At 32.7% G+C, this 20,081-nt stretch overlaps 1 long non-coding RNA gene across 23 annotated transcripts in view; it reads right to left on the minus strand.

The window, feature by feature from the left end:
- The window catches only part of LOC143249062 (uncharacterized), a 241,299-nt gene extending 221,539 nt beyond the window's left edge, over positions 1–19,760 (minus strand). For 6 of the 23 annotated variants that reach the window (XR_013027464.1, XR_013027458.1, XR_013027455.1 and 3 more), the window contains exons 1-2: positions 11,425–19,760; positions 6,263–9,347 (exon numbers count right to left, since the gene is read on the minus strand). This is a non-coding gene — a long non-coding RNA (uncharacterized LOC143249062). Of the gene's footprint in view, positions 1–48; positions 177–6,262; positions 9,348–11,424 lie in introns of those variants that run through there. The other 17 variants (XR_013027436.1, XR_013027435.1, XR_013027438.1 and 14 more) reach the window with 8 other exon arrangements.
- Positions 19,761–20,081: the final 321 nt, after the last annotated feature.

The raw sequence follows: 20,081 nt of genomic DNA on the forward strand, positions 1-20,081 counted from the left end.
GACATGTTTCAATATAGAATACAGGAGGTAAATATGAATGACAATTATAAACAATGTTGAAAGTGACCATCGTTGTCATCAATACAGACTTGGATCCTTCTTATTTTGTTTCTAAACACCGCTATCAGTTGCTGGCTTGAGATAGACTGAATGAATCACAAACTTTGTAGAGAAAACTAAATAATAAACCAATTGCAATACTTTGTGTTATATTATTCAATATTTATACAATTTATTTAGATACTTTAGCTTTTGTAAATCAACCTAACTTACAAATAACATGAAATATACCTTGAATACACGAGTTAATTCCATATGGTCGGGTAGTTAAGGCACTCGACTCGTAATCAGAAGGTCGCGGGTTCGAATTCCCGTCACACCAGATTTGCTCGCTCTTTCAGCCGCGAGGGCGTTATGAGGTGACGCTCAATCCCATTATTCTCTGATAAAAGAGTAGCCCAAGAGTTGGTGGTGGGTAGTGATGACTAGCTGCCTTTCCTCTAGTCTTACACTTCTAAATTAGGGGCGGATAGCGCAGATAGCCCCCTTATAGCTTCGCGCGAAATTAAAAAAAAAACGAACAAATAAATACTTGCATAAGAACAACGATGCTTGTTTAGTAACGAAACAAACGCCAAGCAAATTAATAGGAAGAATAAAAATAAGCAAGTAGCACGAGTTTTAAAAAATAAAAATATTATACTGTAATCTATCTGATAACATAAATATCTTATCGGGACACTAGTGATTGATAAATCTGTTAAACTCATGTACGCCGTTGGAGAACCAGATTCACTCAAAGTCTTGTGATACCAGACTTAATGATTATAAGCTAAAACCTGCGAACCAATCAACAACATGTAAAATAAGGAAAGGAAAGCCTGTAATTCTTAAAACTAGGTATATATACCTTCCTTTCAAAATAAATATAATATACATAGGACTGGATCATGATAGCTGGGCAGTTACGTGCAAAACAGCTACGCCTTTTTAAAGATACAATCAAAGAATAAACGTAAATAACAGTTCCATATTTTGCATGCATCACGAGTCTGGTTTGCTATCGAAATATCTAATCACATGGAAATAAGTATATAGTAATTTTATAGCGGCCCCATTACTGACATCTTTTATAGTTTCATTTTTAAATGTATAACGTATTGACAAAGTGAAGAAACATTCTATTAAGATTGGAGCAATATTTTTATTATAAGTAAGAAGTAATTTTATATTCTGATATATATGAACATTATTAATTATCTTTTTTTAATAAAAAAAACTTAAAAGTGTGTGTTGTGTGTTTCCTTATAGGAAAGCCACATCGGGCTATCTACTAAGCCCACCGAGGATAATGGAACCCCTGATTATAGCGTTGTAAATCCGTAGGCTTACCGCTGTACTTGAAAGGGCCCTTGCCAAGAGCCACTTTCAAAACGAATAAAACATTTTGAAAACCACAGAAAGCTAGCATTTTTATACTATATATAGTATATATACTATATATATATAGCGATGTCTTTATTATTTATCAAACAACATTTATGTTACCCTTTCTTTAGTTTATTTACTGGGGAATAATATTTCAAACGATGTCCTCAGTGGCATAACGGTATGTCTGAAGACTTACAACGCTTAAAACTGGCTTGAGATATCCGAGACGGGAGAATACAAATAGTCTTTTTTTGTTTTTTAATTTTGCGCAAAGTTACACAAGGGCTATCTGCGCTATCATTCCCTAATTTAGCAGTGTAAAGCTAGAGGGAAGGCAGCTAGGCATCACAACCCACCACAAGCTCTTGATTTACTATTTAACCAACGAATAGTGGAATTCCCCGTCACATTATAACGACTTACAACTAAAAGGGCTAACATGTTTGACGTAACAGGGATTTGAACCCACGACCCGAAATCGAACGTCCTAATCGCATGGCCATGCCGTGCCACCCTTTTGTATAACTTTGTTCATAACTACAAACAAAAACAAAAGAAAACGTCTTCAACAAGACAAGTAGAAATCATGTCCTATTGATAAAGGACATTAGGACATTCTTATTTGGGTTATAAATCATGTCCTATTGATAAAGGACATTAGGACATTCTTATTTGGGTTCGAACTCTACCAATTATGGCAGCAAAGTTTTTTAACTTATCGTTTTAACAAAAGAACAGAGTTTGATGAAATTACCTTAAAATCCAATAGAGTTTTCTTAAAAAACAAAACACATTAGTTTAGAGTTTAAATCTGTTTGTTTGTGTGTGTGTTTTCTTATAGAAAAGCCACATCGGGTCATCTTCTGAGCCCACCAAGTGGAATCGAATCGTTGATTTTAGCGTTGTAAATCCGTAGACTTACCGCTGTACTAGTGGGGACAAATTCATTGTTAAACAAACTAACAAACAAGAAAATTAGTAATTTCTTCACACCGTAATCACAAATACTCCAGTTAACAGATTCTGTTCTTTGTCTTTTAACTATAATATCGTTAGTTCATCATATAGAAAATGAGTTGCTTTAATGGAAGCTTTAAACGGGAAAAATTCTAGTCCAATTTCTCATACAAAATTTTGCCTGGTTCAATTACAGTTCGATCTTCTAAAAAAGCTATTAAACTTTCGTAATCCTGTTTTATTGTTGATGAAAAGTTCTCCCAAGACAAAACTCTTTTTGTTCAGGTCCATACCATTCTGACATTTACTTTCTAATTTCGCGCAAAGCTACTCGAGGGCAATCTGCGCTAAACATCACTAATTTTGCAGTGTAATACTAGAGGAAAGGCAGCTCGTCATCACCATCCACTGCCAACTATTGGGCTACTATTTAATTAACAAATAATGGGATTGACCGTCACATAATAACGCCCCCATGGCTGAAAAGGCGAGCATGTTTAGTGCGACGGGGATTCGAATCCGCGACCCACAGATTACGAATCGAACGCATTAACCCATATCGCCATGCTGGGTTTACTAGTACTTTAAAAATAGTTTTCATCATGTATATAACATACAGTACACTATAAATGTAGTTGAAACACAAAATAAACGTTTTTCACCCATTATCTCCTTGAGAGACAGAGTCAGATTTACGGACTTACAATACTGAAAGGTAGGGTTTGATTCTCAACGGTGCGCACTTCAAATAGCCCAGTGTGGGTTTGGTATGAGGTACACAGTTAATTCCTAAGGCTTTCATACGTTCAGTTCTGTTAATTAATAACGAAGTCTATCAGTCAGGGTACGACGTAAGGCGATATAATGCTCGCAATTAGAATAACAAAACATATTATTCGATAAATAACTCTTGCTTCACAATTTATTATCATCTTTAGATGAAATTATAATGTTCATAACCTCATACATATTTTAACTTTACACAAATACGCTTTAAAGGTTAGGTTAGGATAAACATTATTATTAGACATTAAAATAATGTATTTTAACAAACATAGCGACGAAAAAGTCCTTTCCAGAACATTGCTTTGTAAAAGTCAATGGATTTTTACAAAAACGACATGGATGGAGAAGGTGAAGAAAAAGTAATCATTAAATGAGACTTTCTCTACAAGAGATATAATAATGAGCATAAAAATAGTAATGCGAAAAGTTCTAAGGAATTATATGATTTGATCGTCGTGATTTGATTGCTAATATTTCTAAATATCAGATTTTGAATCTCTTGAACGAACATACTCATCCTAAGCCATCGAAGCGTTTCAAGTGTCACTTTTCCAGCAATGTAGCCACAGATATGGCAAAAGTGACAACACGTATTCACTTGTTACTTCAAAATAATGGATGATAAACGAAGATAGCCCTTTAATAAACACAGGAAAAACAATTTCACACCGAGCATTTTTGATAATTTTATCGGCTAAAAGTGGCCTTTAAAACAGCTCTAGTTCGGTTTCACTATGGGCTCTCTTTTAATATTTATGTTGTCGTAACATGAAAATCATTTCTAAGTTCAAACCAAATTTTACACGTCTCGTGTATTAAATTCTTGAAGAACTTCAATAATTAGAAACAATAACTTCTCTTTGATTTCATCTTCACAATTTTATATTTATTGAATAAGCTTTGAGCTTCTTCATTGTTCAAAATTCACTTCACTCTATAAGAATTAATATGGTTGAAGAATTATAAAACTTATTAAACTTCTGTACCCTACGTAGTATCTCGATATTGTGGAAAGCACGCACATGATGTGTTCGCACAATTGAAGCTTGTCGTTCAAGAATTTTTACTGCGGGAATTTGTATAACTTTGTTGTGATGTTTAACAAATGGCTTGAAGAAGGATAGAATAATATTTTCTTTCAATTCAAAACAAATTAAAACCAAAGATTATATCTGTGTTTTTCTTTCCCACTCACAAGTATCGACTACATGCCTTTATCAATAAATGTACTCAGTCGGTACGTGTATGGCGAGAGTGTATAGACGAAACGAATACTCTTCCCACGTAAAACCGAAGCAAACAAATAAGGACCGAGGGACAAAAGTATTAGAAAGAATAAAAAGAAGTCGTTCAGGTCACTTACGAATAATCGAGCACAACAAATAAATGAATCTTCATTGCATAGTTTATTTAAGGTTTTGAAATATTGCTTATAAAATATTGAAAGTGGAATATGTCTTTTTATCGTTTTGAAATCTCATTTTCTTTATTTTTATCCTTTTTTATATTAATATAAAAAAATTGGTGAATGTCTCAGGTTCCTGTCCAACAACCGTTGTGCTTGTTACTTTCACTTCTCACATCATAGTTTGTTTACCGTTCGATAATGACTGACAAGATAATCTGCTTTGACGATGGCAAGCGGACGTGGTGACATAAATGCGAAAATGAAGACACTGGTCGGCACAATAATTCCATCTTTGCAAGTGGATATACACTTCACTGCAGAAACGCCTTGGGTGGAGAAACCAGTAAGAATTTCTGATTGGGGGATGTTCTTCAAACATCTCTCAACAGTAACTCCTCATGATGAATTCGAAGTTGCATGAGGTATAACCTCAATAGGTATGTGCCCAATTGCCTTTGAATGCAAGAGGAGTTTACTGTGTTGAGATGTCGATGTTTGCACCAATACATCACCAGATAGAAGCTTCTTTACTTACTTTGGATAGCCAACAAGTCCCTCCAGTCCCTTCTGAATAAAAAAGGGGACATTTGCCCTAAATGTTTGTTTGAAAGTGAGTACAATATAAGAAAATGAGGTACAACAGGTGGTAAGAATGGTGAAGATTGCTGCTCAGATTCTTCAAGACGAGTTAAATTACATTTCGACTGTTTTTTACTATTTTATTCAGATTTTAATTGGAGTATCCACAATAAAGAAAGGGAAATTTTGGTGCCCACTGACCCCACCACCATGGGGATACAATACAATATCAAACAAGGACACTGCAATAATGCCACGGTTTCATGAGCATTATACCCAAACCCCAGCATAAGACATAATGTCCACAACACCTGTTGAGAACATGAAACACTGATACTTGGTTGACCCTAGCCTGAGTGGACCAGTTGACTGATCCAAGGCCACCCGACTACAGGAATTCAATGCCAATGTGGTGTGTTAGGGTTGAACCCATCAACTACCAGGATCCTCTCCTCCCGTTCACGAGTTTTCACGCACAGCAAACATGTGGGTGGATGTTTAGATCCCAGAGGAGGTAAACTGAAAGAACAGAACCTTCCCTGCAAGGTCCCCTCACCACGTACGGGAATCCACACCGAGGGGTAATGGTAAAGAAGGTTCTACTAATTATATCAACATTCAACACCCTTGAGATGTGCTTAATTTTTATAATTGAGTGGTTACTTACACATGCATATCAACAGAAACAAAAATACATGTAGAAACACATTCTTGGTTTCTGTTAAGCCTTATTCAAAACTTTTTAATTTTGAATAATTTTTTGATAATTTAAACTGAAGCAAATTACATTCACCTGCTTTACTTAATTATTAATAAATACAATTTAAATTCCAAGACTCAATAAATAAGTCAGAGTTAGTCACTAACATTGAAATTTTTGTCCATTTTATATATATATATATATATATATCACTATTCATTTTGGTTAGTGTTGCTTTTTAATTACCTTAACATGCTAATAAATACATGCAGGTAAAATTAAACTGCTGAATGGTACCAAACATTTTTCAACAAACTGAATGACAAATTACTAGAAATGTTTAAACTTTTTAAAGTTACATGAAAATAATCAGATACTAAATACTATAGAAATTAACTTACTTTCCACTTACAAGAGTGTCCTAACATACATTCAAAATCATAGAATCTTGGCAGATGGTTCAATTCACACACACAGCTTGTTGAAGCTTGTTGTGCAGATGGTCATGGCACAACACCACTGATATAATACAAAATTCTGCTTTACCACATGTAAGAAAGGAGTGTATTATCCAATGTAAACTTTTAGATAGGCTAGAATCATGATTTATCTGGGTGATAAAAACACAGCATTAGAACATTTAAACATGAGGTGCAGCTCAACACAAGTACTTGTTTATAAAAAGTTATTCTGCATTTTCAAAGATTTTGTTGCTCAAAAATAATATCACAATGATCCATTCATTTACTCTGAATATGTAGATGAAGATCAAAGTTATAAAATAGTAGGTTATGCTCTAAATATATATTAAGTGAAAGTGTTATTTTTCTATCTCACTTTCTGAACAAATGTAATACTTTTTATTTACCTGAAAGAAAAATAAAGACACTAAAATATAACTACTTTTTTTATCTTTAACCCACACATCAACTTTAATACTTACACAAAAAGACACAGCATAGAATTTGTTCACAAGCACACATCATTACTCAGTATTTTAAGTTTGGTATTAAATCTTTCTTATACAATACTTAAAGGAAAATTACATACAAGCAGAGGCTTTAAAGAAGTTTGATTTTTATTTTGTTGTTGTTTAATAAATGTAACAACACTATCAACCTTATAATAACATGAAAACAACAGACAGCTGTCAGTTAGGTTTGCACTTAGCTGAGCCAATTTTCTATCATAGTGAGCTTTGGAAATCTCTATACAAGTCATACTTATTCACCAAGCTGATATCATATCTCCTACTATACACAAATATTGAAAAATTTATTTACAAGGAATTTTCCAAACATGAATTCAAATGTCATCAGTTTAAGACTATGACTTGAAATGTCAACTCTATATATTTCAATTTTTTACACATTTTACTAGTAGGATAATATTATTTGTGAATATAGATGTCTGTCCACTGCATACAATTATGAATAAGAAAATAAAAATTTAATTTGTGTTTCAATTATGTCTGTTGTATGATTTTTTTTTAATTCTGTTCAGAAACTAAATGTTTTGTTGAGTTCTAAGTATTTATGTGTTTGTAATTAAGCACAAATATACACAATAGACTATCTTTGCTTTACCCACCATGTGTATCAGAACACAGAACCAATTTTCTGGCCTTAAAAGTCCACACACTGTGCTGCTGGTAATAGTGCAAGAATTCTAAGAACTCTGTTAACAAGTGCAAAAACATGAATAACTCATTCAAACTTTTGACATAGGGGTGTTATAAAGTCATTCTGCTCTTAACAAGTGCATAAAAAGGGAAAACTGTTTGAAAATGTGATAAGTACTCATAATACCAACTCTGCTGTAAAATTATTGGAAGTTACACCTTTTATAGTAAGAATGAATATTTTAAAAACAAGTACAACATTTCAATCTCTCATGCAATCATTCTCAAGAACAAAAGTTTTTATGATAAAGAATGTTCCAGTAATTATATCAACACTCAACACCCTTAAAATGTGTTTAAAGAACTTTTAGAAAAACTGTCTATATTCACAGCCAAATATTTGCTTTTTGTGGTTGTATAAGAAATGTAAGTGAAGTATTACAACTCTAAATACTTTGGTACTTTCTAATAATCAACTACAGTTCGGAAAGAGTAAGTACAGTAAAAATAATTTCTACCAGAATAACTCTAACTGAAATTTTCATCTTGAAAGGCACCTTAGGGGCTGAATCAGTAAATGAACAGATCAATCACACCTAGAATTCCCTGTTCTTAATTTTATGATAGCATGTTCCCTTAAAATATCAAAGATATTACAAATAATCTTTTCCATATTTTGAATCCTTAGCCCCTATATTTTCAATGTCTTATCAAAAACTCTGAGAACCACAGTAAACCCTTAAAAAGTATAAAAGCTAAAAGATTTTCTATTTAAATGCCCTATTTACATTCCATGTTCATGGCAGTGTGATCCACAATTGTTTTTATCCATTTTGTTAATAATTTTACCCAGTTTGTCTGTAATTCCTCCTTATTATCAAAATGCAGATTTTCTTGTTACTACTTCCTTTCAATGGACTGTACCAATAACCTTTTATTGCTGAGTCAATCAAAAATGTTAAACTCTATGTGTTAAACAAAGAAAATACTTTTACTTATTCATGTAGTCTAACAAAAATGTTTATTACCCTTGTAATTCCTGAATATTTTAATTTGGACATGAAGCATAGTCCTCACAAATCAGAAACCAGGAAGTTTCATGGCAACAGATACACAAGAAACAAGCAACTGAAAAAAGACTAATAAGATTAGTAGCAGCACAAGAGAATCACTCGGTAGCAAAATTCTGTTGATACTCATAGTGCAAATACCAGTTTTGAAGCTAACATCTGAGCATGATTCCATGATGCAAGGTGCTTCTAAGAGAAAATCTAGACATTTGTATACTTTTGAAGGTACTGTACCAAAGAAAATATTACACACGACAATATCCACAGTGGTAATATGTTTGTTGATATGGGCAATCTATCAGAAGTAGCAAGGGAGTTTTGTAAGTGTTTCTGAGAGATTGGTTGGTTGGTTGATTTAGTGTTTTATAGCACAAAGCAGTTAGGCTATCTATGTCAAACATCCAGTAAAAAGTTAAAAGTAAATTTAGTAAAATTCATAAAAGGAAATTGAGGTAAAACAAAATAATGTTTAAAAAACAACACATAAATAGCATAAAACCAAAGTTTACATCAAGTCTACAACATTAAGAGAAATACTACAGTAATTCAAGTTGTAAATTTTCTTGTTCTGAACAGTTCTCTCAGTTGTTTAGCATGCAATTGGTACTACAATACATGCTACAATAACATGAAGAGGGAAACTTCAAGCCATTTCTGTGTAGACCACAAATTATTTGAATACACTGGAAGGTTATATTAAATAAACAAACAATACTGTCATCATAAACTGAGACAAGTACCTTTATAATGCAATTTTTTCATACGTATGATGTAGCGTAGGTTTATCCATACCAACTGAAAGTTTAAAAAATCCTCTTGATTCTTAAACATAAAATTCCACTTCCAGAATGTTTCAAAACTTTCCAAACAATCACATTTAAATACTTTTTTCTTCATAACATTCCTTAATTGTTTTTAATTTCATGATAAGGGCAGAAATAGTTGTTCACATGTGTACAAGATATTGAAAATTTGTTCACTGACTACAAATATTAGTACCAACAGAGACCAATTCCATGTCTAAAAGTAAGGATGAAAAAACAGTGAAAGACCATACTTACGATGCATGCACTGAGATGGTATGGATTCACCAGAAAACCAATTCTTAAATTTTTGAAATCATAGAACATATTTTAATAAGCTAATTTTCTTTGATCTTATAAGAAAAATAGTAAAGGTGTCACAAATTAGCCTTAATATTTGCAGAACAAGTGTCTAATCCTCCATAAAACAACTCTACTGTTGATCTTATCAGTAAAAAACATTTTCCAAATTCGTATTCATTCATTAAACCTTTTAAATACTTTCTCAAAAGCATCATTTTATCATCAGAACTATCACTCTAGTAGGTCTCAAGTCTTTCCAAATACTTGAATTTGTTTGATTTTCATTTTTTTGGAATTTATAAAACATTTTACACTTTTGTTCTGCAACATGAAGTTGTGACCTGTTTCTGTCAGTATTTTTACCACAATTGTTAATATGTATTAGTGAAAATAAATACATTTTAATGAAGTTAAATAGTGAAATGTGTAAAATCAGAAGGAATGACTCCATTAAAACAGCAAACCTAAACCTCTAACAAATTATACTAGTTTGTTATAACTCAAAAACATGAGAAGTTATGGACTTGAGCACCCACACCTCTCTTTCCTAATTTCTAATTTTATATCTATAAGTAGGGCTTCTTTGATTTTGCATTTGTTTTCCTACTTAGCATCTGGGAGTCTCCTATGATAATGTGTTTACGACATTTGTTATATTGAAAAACATGCAAAGATAGTTTTTTGTGTTCTTTGAATCTAGTTTCCATTTTTCTGCTTCTTTCCCCAATGTAGAAGTCATGACAGTTACATTGTATTTTATAAATCATGTGTGTAGTTTTCATGAGGAAAAACATGCCCCACATCATTTTCACATGTAGGAAGTTGTGGGCTTGAGCACCCACGTCTCACTGTCCTAACTTCTATTTCTAATTCTGTATGTGTTGCTACTCTATTTCTTATATGAGACTGGTGAATGGAGGTTAAGACTGATAGACAGTGTATCTCCACTGCAGTGTGGGTCCTATTTCTTCAGTCACCTCAAAACCCTAGGGTACATATTATGATCCCACACTGTAGCTTGTACCCTGGGAAATTTTTAATCAATGCAGCATTTTTTTTTAAATTTGTTTTTGAGATATAACAAATTAATACACACGTTATCTCCATGATTACTGATATTCCATTTCTGCCTTTACAAATGCATCATTAATGTAAGAAAAAGGTATAACTTGCATAACTATCAAGGTTTCTCCATTTCGGCCTATACAGTTCCCCTAGAAGTATACAAACTAGCTTTTGATACATATAAATATCCCAAAATAAGACACTGATAAACTTAACATAAATTATTATGGTTATTCTAATCAAATGATGTATACTTTATACCATACCCTTCTTCCAACTAATATAATAATTAAGTTTCATGCAGAATGATACAAAAATATTAAAATGATTAACATCAACAGAGAATGCCTTTAAAAATTGCATAAACCTCACAAACAATATTATAAATAAGTAAGAAAATAAACACTTTATTAACATTGTAAAAACTTCTAAGTATCAAACATTATTATACTGTCAGTAAAAATATTTAGTACTAAATATTATGCTATTTGTTGGACCTCAAACATTATGCAAGAACATCATAATTCATGGTTTAATTACAAGTACTCAACTACCAAAATTAAAATTATAAAACAAGAGAAAAATGGCCCTGTAAATATTGTAGGCAATATATGTTATTCATTTACTCAAATTATTGTTAATACATTATCATTCCCAATGATATTCTGAACCAAACTAATTTAAATTCTCTTAAGTCTTACTCTAACTTCGTGGCCTGGCATGGTCAGGTGGTGGAGGCGTTTGACTCGAAATCTGTGGGTCGCGGTTTCGAATCCCTGTTGCACCAAACATGCTTGCCCTTTCAGCCGTGGGGGAGTTATAAGGTGACGATCAATCTCACTATTTGTTGGTAAAAAAAGAAGCCCAAGAGTTGGCGGAGGGTGGTGATAACGAGTTGCTTTCCCTGTTGTCTCACACTGCTGAAGTAGGGGCGATGAGCGCATAGACCTCGAGTAGCTAAGCGTAAAATTCAAAATAAACAAACTCCAGGTTATTTCTTCGTTTTTATCACATTGTTACAACTTCCTTCGCGCTTTATTACTAATACCTTAAAATATGTACTTAAAATTATGATTAAATCTAAGTCTGGATACAAGAGGGCTACATATACATAACAAGATGATGTGTCACTTCAGTTTCCAGATAGCTAAATTTGGCTCGAAATCGAATCAGACATCCAATTTCATTCAGTGTCAATCGGATTCGGTGTCATAATCTATTTTTTCTTCAAAGTTTCGGTATCAAATATGTCCGCATGATGAAGATATTCTTGTAAGCGTAGATTAATAATATATTATTGTGGTGATACATAAAAAATTTAATTAACAGGAATCAAATTATTAACGCTAACTACAAAATTCAATGACGACACTCTCAAATTATATCCTAACTCAAGCACGCCGCCATATATTCACAACTTTCACCTTTGAATTGGTTTCGCCAATCACAGTCAAGTTTCGTTTGTGACGACTCTACGTAGATCACATTTTAAAGAAGTACAAACAAAATTAATAAATGTGTTTCTTTAGAATAAACCTATTTGTAAAATTTAACTGATTTCAAAACAATTAATAATAGTTTAAAAATAGATTTTTATCATTTTCAAACTGTGATAAGTGCACGTACATACACATAAAATTGCACATTTTTTCTGACAAAGTACCTTTCAAAGTTTGGTTTGTTTCAGAAGTTTTCATGAAAAGCTTATCAAATAAGTTCCTACGCATAGCCGCCAGTAAAAGTGAAATGATTTGCTATTTTTCATACTTTGTTTTGTTTCTGAATTTCGCGTAAAGCTACACTAAAGGTATTTGCGCTAGCCGTCCCTAATTTAACACCAGAAGGAAGGCAGCTTGTCATCATCACCCACCGCCAACTCTTTTACCAACGAATAGTGGGATTGATTGAGACATTATAACGCCCCAGGGCTGATAGGACATGTTTGGTGTGACGAGGATTCGAACCCGTGACTCTCGAATTACGAATCGAACGCTTCAGCCGGACCGTTTGAAATGATAGGCTACAGTTTGTTTATTTAATTTCTTAATTTCGTGCAAATCTACGTGAGGACTATTTGCGCTTGCCTTCCCTTAGTGTCAAGTTTTGTGTTGATTGGTCAAGAAATGAAGAAACATGGAAGGAAAATATATTCAATGATAGTTATTATTTCACTCAAATATTTGTAAATGTTTAAGTATTATTGGCTGTTGTCATTTATTGATAAAACAATGCATGACGTAACAATAATTAAAAAGTGATGCTTAGATACGGAACGACGAACACGTTTATGAAATATAGTTACTACATGACAAGTCAATGAACGACAGCAATTAAAATAATAGGAATCTGGGAAATAAGAATCTCAAGTGAAATAAGTTGCTATAGCTTGATATTTTGCCATGTTTCCTGAAGGAATAAAAACAATACGTTTGAGTATCAATGGAATCAGACACAGGATTCCAGTTGAAAAGCTCTCCAAGTGTGAAGTAGACAGTTCCCTTATTACTCCAGTACGTCAACGACCTTGGCATCTGCCTAAAGAAAAGAAATATCAGCTTCAAGGAGGTGGGACCATGTTCCCTTTCTTTATTTATTGTATAAAGACAAAACATTTCATTGTTTCTGGAGACGATGAGAGTATAAGTACATTCCTGCAAGGAATTAAATACTCTGAAACTGAACTGGCAGAAGTTATTGTTTCACAAAACCTCACTCTTCTTCAATTTCAAAAAGAGCGTGAGGATGATTTCATCAGCTGCATTGATGAAACTTTAGTCTTTCAAACGGAATTTACTGATCGTAGATATTTAATGACGATTCACGGCTCAAAGAAAAGTTTGATGGAAATTTTACCAAAAGTGAAAACAAACGCTGACAAACAATTTATAAATCTTGGATGGAAGGTGTCCATGTGTTTTAAAAAGTATTACAAGTTTGTAAAGGCATTATATAATTGCATTCTGTTTCAGTTTGTGTCAAGACAAGAATATACCATCACGTGTTCTTCTGAGTGGCGCAATAGATCAACTGAAAATCTCACAACCCAAGGGTTACTTTACAGACAACGCATCATTTGGGAAGAACAACAAAGGCCAAACACGACTAAAATTAAAAATGCACTTCACCGTATTTTTAAGAGATTAAAATTTTGGAAAACATAAGTTTTTTTTAAAATTTAAATTAAACTTAATAGTTACCAGTTTTAAATTTACGTGTACTATTATTATTAGAATTAATAGTTTTTGCTGATGTCATTTGAGAACAGTACAATCTCCATGACTGCTTCCTTGAAGTTCATTGCTCTATGTTAAAAATTGATATTGATGTTAAAATTACTAATTGAATATACGTTTAAAGAAGAAATAAAATAATGAAAAATTTATGTAATCTGAATAAAAAACAGTTTCGTAATTCTGCTATTCCTCATTCTATGTAGAAGTAAAGTCTTTATTGTATCTGTAGCTCAAAAAAATTATTTTGAAAATACACACGTGTTTAAAGCCACATCGTGCTATCTCCTGTGTCCATCGAAACCCTTATTTTAGTGTTGTAAATCCGTAGACTTACTGCTGTCCTAGCTGAAGATTACTGTTAAATTTCCGAATAAAAGATTCTTCGAAAGTTTTTTTTTCCCAAGTGTTTTGTATAAACATTTTTTTAAAGAGCAATAAACACTTTAAAGAACCTACATTAGAATATCTTACACAAGCGATTTATATTAATTCATTCTAATTTTTTTTTTAAATGTATATTTTGTACATATTAGAAGATCGATGGTTCGATCTACGATATGTCGCTGAACACGATTTGTATCTTCAGCTATGGGGGTAATTTTAGAGTGGAATCAATCCTTTTATTTGATTTAGAGTAGATAGGTGAAGACTGATTTCATTCCTTTTGGTCAGCATCTCTTAATTAAATGTGAATATATCTGAACCTTAATAGTCTCTGACACCAGGATCATCAAGGAAGATATACGTAAGAAGGATCTTCAAAGAAAATCGTGACACAAACATAAGGCTTTAAAGTTGAAACAACATGATTTGGCGTGAACTAGCGTGTATTTTAGCATGGTTTATATTTCGTTTTAATGATTATATGACATAAATCACGGGTAAAGGGTAACAGTATTTGAACATTTGAAAACTTACAACTTTTCTTATCCTCACATCAGACTGACTGACCACTCAGAAAAGATTTTGAGAAAAATTTATCGTAATCTAGAATATTTGTCAAAATAAGTAAAGTTAACAACGCTAAAATCAGGAGTTCGATTCCACTCGGTGGGCTCAGCAGATAGCCCCATGTGGCTTTGCTATAAGAAAACACACACAAGTAAAGATAAATTACCTCTGATGAGCAAACAGTCTGCTTTAGTGGAAAGTTTACCGTGAGATCTCATGTGGTGTCCTTTAAACGTCAAATTACCAAGCTTCTTATGTATATCATTCACAACAGATGAGACCTATATATTTCAATTTATTTAATATTTCCTACTTTTGTCTGTTACACCAGAAATGTAGGATAAAATGACTCATTCTCTAGTGTTAAATGCTTAGAAAATTAAAGCAACAATTAGTGGGTGTAATTTCACACACACACACACATATATATATATATATATATATATATTACTTCTTGTGTCTTGTGTGCTTTGGACCGTATAATTAGTGAAGTGATGATTCAGAAAAATGTTGTTGGATATATTACTTTAAAAATCCAATATGGACTTCACCGAAACATCTATGAATTATAAGAAGAAAACATTGGTATTCAGAATCACTTAAAATATTAATGAAATAAAAATTCATATTCTTTTCACGAAATACGTCGAGATAATAGTAGCAAGTAGAAATTTACGGAAATGGTTTACCTTCCTTGAGACGAATAGTTTGAACGACGTTTGGTTCCATTTCTATGTATTTTCATCAGGTTGAGATATATTGTTATTTGCCGTTGACATGCTTGATTAACAATTTAATGTGGCTTTTAAGAATGCAACCGCAGCATTAGACTATCGTTCTTAATCAGAATATTTAGAAAAAAAAAAAAAAACGAAAACGTTTACAACAGATTTTAGTGGGGGTGTGGACTAAGCGACAGGTGTGGATAAAATGTTTTGGGCAAACTTGGCATGGGCCGAAAAGTGGTCGAAGGGTCGTTCAGCTCATCAGTCGGGTTATTTCAGGGATTTAGGCCACAACAGCTTTGTTCGGGAACCGAGTTTATGTTCGACAACCGAAACATTTTTTTCTCAAAGAATATGTTCGAAAACCGAAGAGTTCAGGAATGGAGTCATTCAAGAATCGAGATACCACGGTATTTGACTTCATTTTATATGTCATTATTCCATATTTTAAGTAAGTTATGGATTCCACGTGAACAAAATTCCTTTAATTTGGATTCAAAAAACAACCTTAAGTCAGTTTTGAGTTCCTCGTTTTTAACAAACATTTTTTCATCTTAGTAATGCCGTGAGAATCTTAAAATATGATAATCAGATGGAGCAGTTTCTAGTGAATAGGATCGATGAGGCACAACTTCCCATTTTAAGGCCTGAAGTTTTCTTGAGTCATTTATGAAGTGTGTAGGATTCAAAACACAATCTTAAATGGTGAAAAAACATTAGTCTTCTATATTGACTAATGCAGTTCATTTCCTTATCAGTGCTTGGTGTTAGCACTTCAACTGATGACAATATCTTTCAGCTGTGATTTGGATCCAAAATTTTGTGATAAACTGCACTTCCCAGATCTCACCAAACACAAGGCAAAACTTTTTTTTTTTATATATATAAGCCATTCTTCAGTGTTGGTACAAGTGTGTAACAGAGATTCAACAATTGTCTTTTACGTTATGTTCATTACAAAAAAAAAACACAAAAACACTTCTCGTTTTCACTGAGAATTTTTTTCCAGAACTGATTCATGAGCATTTCTTGTTGTCAAAGATTAACAAATAGTGACTCTCTCAACATGTTAATTATCCGAAACCTAGTGTCCAAGTTTTGAAACTTTTCCAATTTCGTAGATGTAGGTAATGATTGTTACATGGAGCTGTTGAGCCATTTTTCACAGTCAACTTTGGATTGCTTCAAATATTAAAATATTGACATTGAGAAAAGGCATAAATTTGCAAGTTCTTTTCCTCAAACCGAATGACAACTTTTTGCAAAAAACGTTATTTACTTTCCTACCTAATATTCTCTGTGATAATTCTTAGTATCATTAAAGTTTTGTGCTCTGGTCGTCATCACTATGGTCACAATTTTCGTGTGCGCAGTATCCGTAATGTGTTTCTTTAACTTCCTACCCTGTAGCCTCTTATATGGTTGTTGACACTTTTTATATCTTACATTGAGGTATTCTAGAAATCTCTGTTGCCTTGATATCAATTACACAACTTACAATAACCATCTGCTTTCAACTTTCTTATTGTGAAACAAAACAGTCATGAAATATTAACTCAAAAAATTACCACCACCTACATTAAACAGTGTATTTTATCTTACAACCCTGAACTTATATATTTTAGTCACTACACTACTTACCATTGATTGAAAACACTTAAAGTTTGTTGTAATGCAGTTTTTGAAGAGGAGGAAAAGAGAAAGTGGACTAGTTTGAACAATTCTTGAATTTCAAAAGATAACTTAATTTTAGTGAAAATACTTGATCAAAAACTTTGAATTTTTTGTATACAAAAAACTTGTAATATTTACAGAAAGCTAGTCAGATTTTGTGAAGATACACATATCATTTTAAAGTTACAGTGTGGAAACTGATGATTATGAACAAAGTCACACAGAGTGAGTCTGTAATGAAAGGGTTCATTTCTTTTGTTCCTATCCCCCTCTTACATGACATTTTAACAAAAGAAATGTAGTTCCTCTATCCAGGAAGTATTTATTGCACTGGCTATTGAACCTTACCCTTCCAAGAAGCCAACAGTTGTTAACTACTATTCACAGCAGTGGGTATACTAATTAGACTCCTTACTGAAAACCTGTATGCATCTGTTGGATGCACTTTGTTTAACTGTTACTTTGTGTTGTATCTTACCATTTGTACTTGAATGAAAGGGAAAAGAAAGAGAGTAAGATATTTGGTGTAGACTGAAGACAGTTTTGAGACAGCTGAGTTGTTTTATAGTTCCTATAAAAAACAAAACAACAATATCCCATACCACTTTAAGCTTTGATGTTATGCTTATAATGCTAACAAACATCTCATGAGGGTCCTAGCAACATAAGAACTGGTAACTACAATTTTCTCTCCACATGTAAAATCTAGGTGATATTCATCCAATCATATAAAGCATTTTGAATTGTATGTAACTGCCATAACACAATAACAGTTTTAAACAAATGTGTTCTTTCATTTTATACTTAAAATAATTACTAAAAGTACTCTATTTCTTATCTCACAATAAGGCACAGAGCCTTCTAGAACAACATTTCAGTCATCACAAGACATTTGATAGTTTCGTTTTTAATAGGAGCTCAATAACACAAACAATGGATGTGGATGGGTGAACTAATGTACCTGTCTTTCTCCTCTTATGCTCCAAAACTGCTCTTTTTCCCCATTATAAAACACTGTCCATAATTAGACCTTGCCTGCTGTGAGCTTGGAAATACAAATGTCAGCTTTAAAAATAATTGACACACATACACATATTAAATGTTGATATACAAAAAAACTGCTGTTCAATTTTACATTTTAAAAGGGTTTGTAAGATTGACTGAAAAGAATGAAAGATCTGCATCGATCAACCCATATGGAGTAGAGGAAATCCACAGCCTTCTGTAACCACTCCCTCATAAACAGTTTTGTATCAGATTGCTTAAAAAGTAAGACCCCATTTTGTTGATCCCCTGCCTTTATAATGTCCTCCAGATGTTACTGTAGGAGCTTCACTATGTATGTTCAGCTCACTTCAAGAAACTTAATGTTTGAAAAAAAAGGAAATGGACAAACGTGTACGTGCTGTGGAGTGACTGACACCTCTACCCCCATAGTTTCACCTCCACTGTTTATTGGTACTTTTCCTTCTGATGAACAGATTCTTCCTTCACAGGTTTCTTCACATTAATCTTGTTCAGCATCACTGACATGACGACAAGGAGCTGGAAAGTTGAACTTGAAGGCCATTCACACAGTGAAAAAGGCTTAAAACCTTACAGTTCTGTAAAGAAGAAAAATACAGTTATGCTAACACTAAATATTGTTCTGAACACAAAATCTCAATTTTGTCCCAATTTATTTTTAACATTTTAACTAATTCCTGGGCAATCAAGATTCAAGTCATGTAAAATTTGCATAGCTTTTCTTTTCCAGTTAAATATAGAATTATAAGAAAGTTAACTGTTTAACAAGGTTTACTGCTATTCATTTAATGTCACAATAAAAACTTTGAGAAAAAACAGAATAGTATTCAGTATAAATCTTTAAAGTTCTTAAATGGATAAACTTGAAGCAGGCACTTCTTCATGTGCAGCAAGCAATATGTAGACTAAATTACTAACTACAATACCCATACAGTAAGACAGTACAAACAATTCATGAGATAAAAAAAACAGCAAAAGCACAATGTGACATTATTAAAACAATATAAAAGTAATAGAAAGAATGGCAAACGAAAACTTTATCACAGGCAACATTTCAAGAAAATATTAAGAAAGTGAGAGATACCAGTACAGCATTATAAGCAAAAGACCCTGGAAACATTTCAAACAAAAATATAGTAGCATTCTTACTATTTTGTAAGAAAATATTAAAACTCCCACAATCTTAGTGAACAGTATGATTTTGAAAAATTCATTATAACACACTATTTCTTACATCTAGAATATTATAATAACCTGTTTTGTTTTTTGTACTCAAGTTCAAATTCACTCCTCAACAACAACCAACAGTTAAACACACTCACAAGAAACAACAGAGTTCAAAATATTAAGAAGGATAATACCCCACACCATTTTTAACAAATGACTTGAAGGTCACCATTTATCAAGCCTGATCATTCTACATAAAAATGTATGGCAAACCTATTTAGTAAAATCCAGTGCTTATATTACACTGTTTGTCGTGTTATTAGAGGCAGTACTAACCACTTTCATTCACATCATTCTTGAGTTTGTATACAACTACTCGAGGATCTGCATGATATTCAGTTCTAATCAGGTATCATTAGGGAGTATTTGGCATATCATTCTTTGTTACAGGGGCCTTTACCTTCACTTCTTGTATCTTTAACTGAGATGTCCTTTGCCATTATTACTTCGTCAACTAACTCTGAAGTTTCTGTATGCTTATCTCTTCCTCGTCAAAGGTAATTCAATCTCACTTGAGTTATC

The sequence above is a fragment of the Tachypleus tridentatus genome, chromosome 4, assembly GCF_004210375.1.
Source record: "Tachypleus tridentatus isolate NWPU-2018 chromosome 4, ASM421037v1, whole genome shotgun sequence".
Classification (NCBI taxonomy): Eukaryota; Metazoa; Arthropoda; class Merostomata; order Xiphosura; family Limulidae; genus Tachypleus; species Tachypleus tridentatus.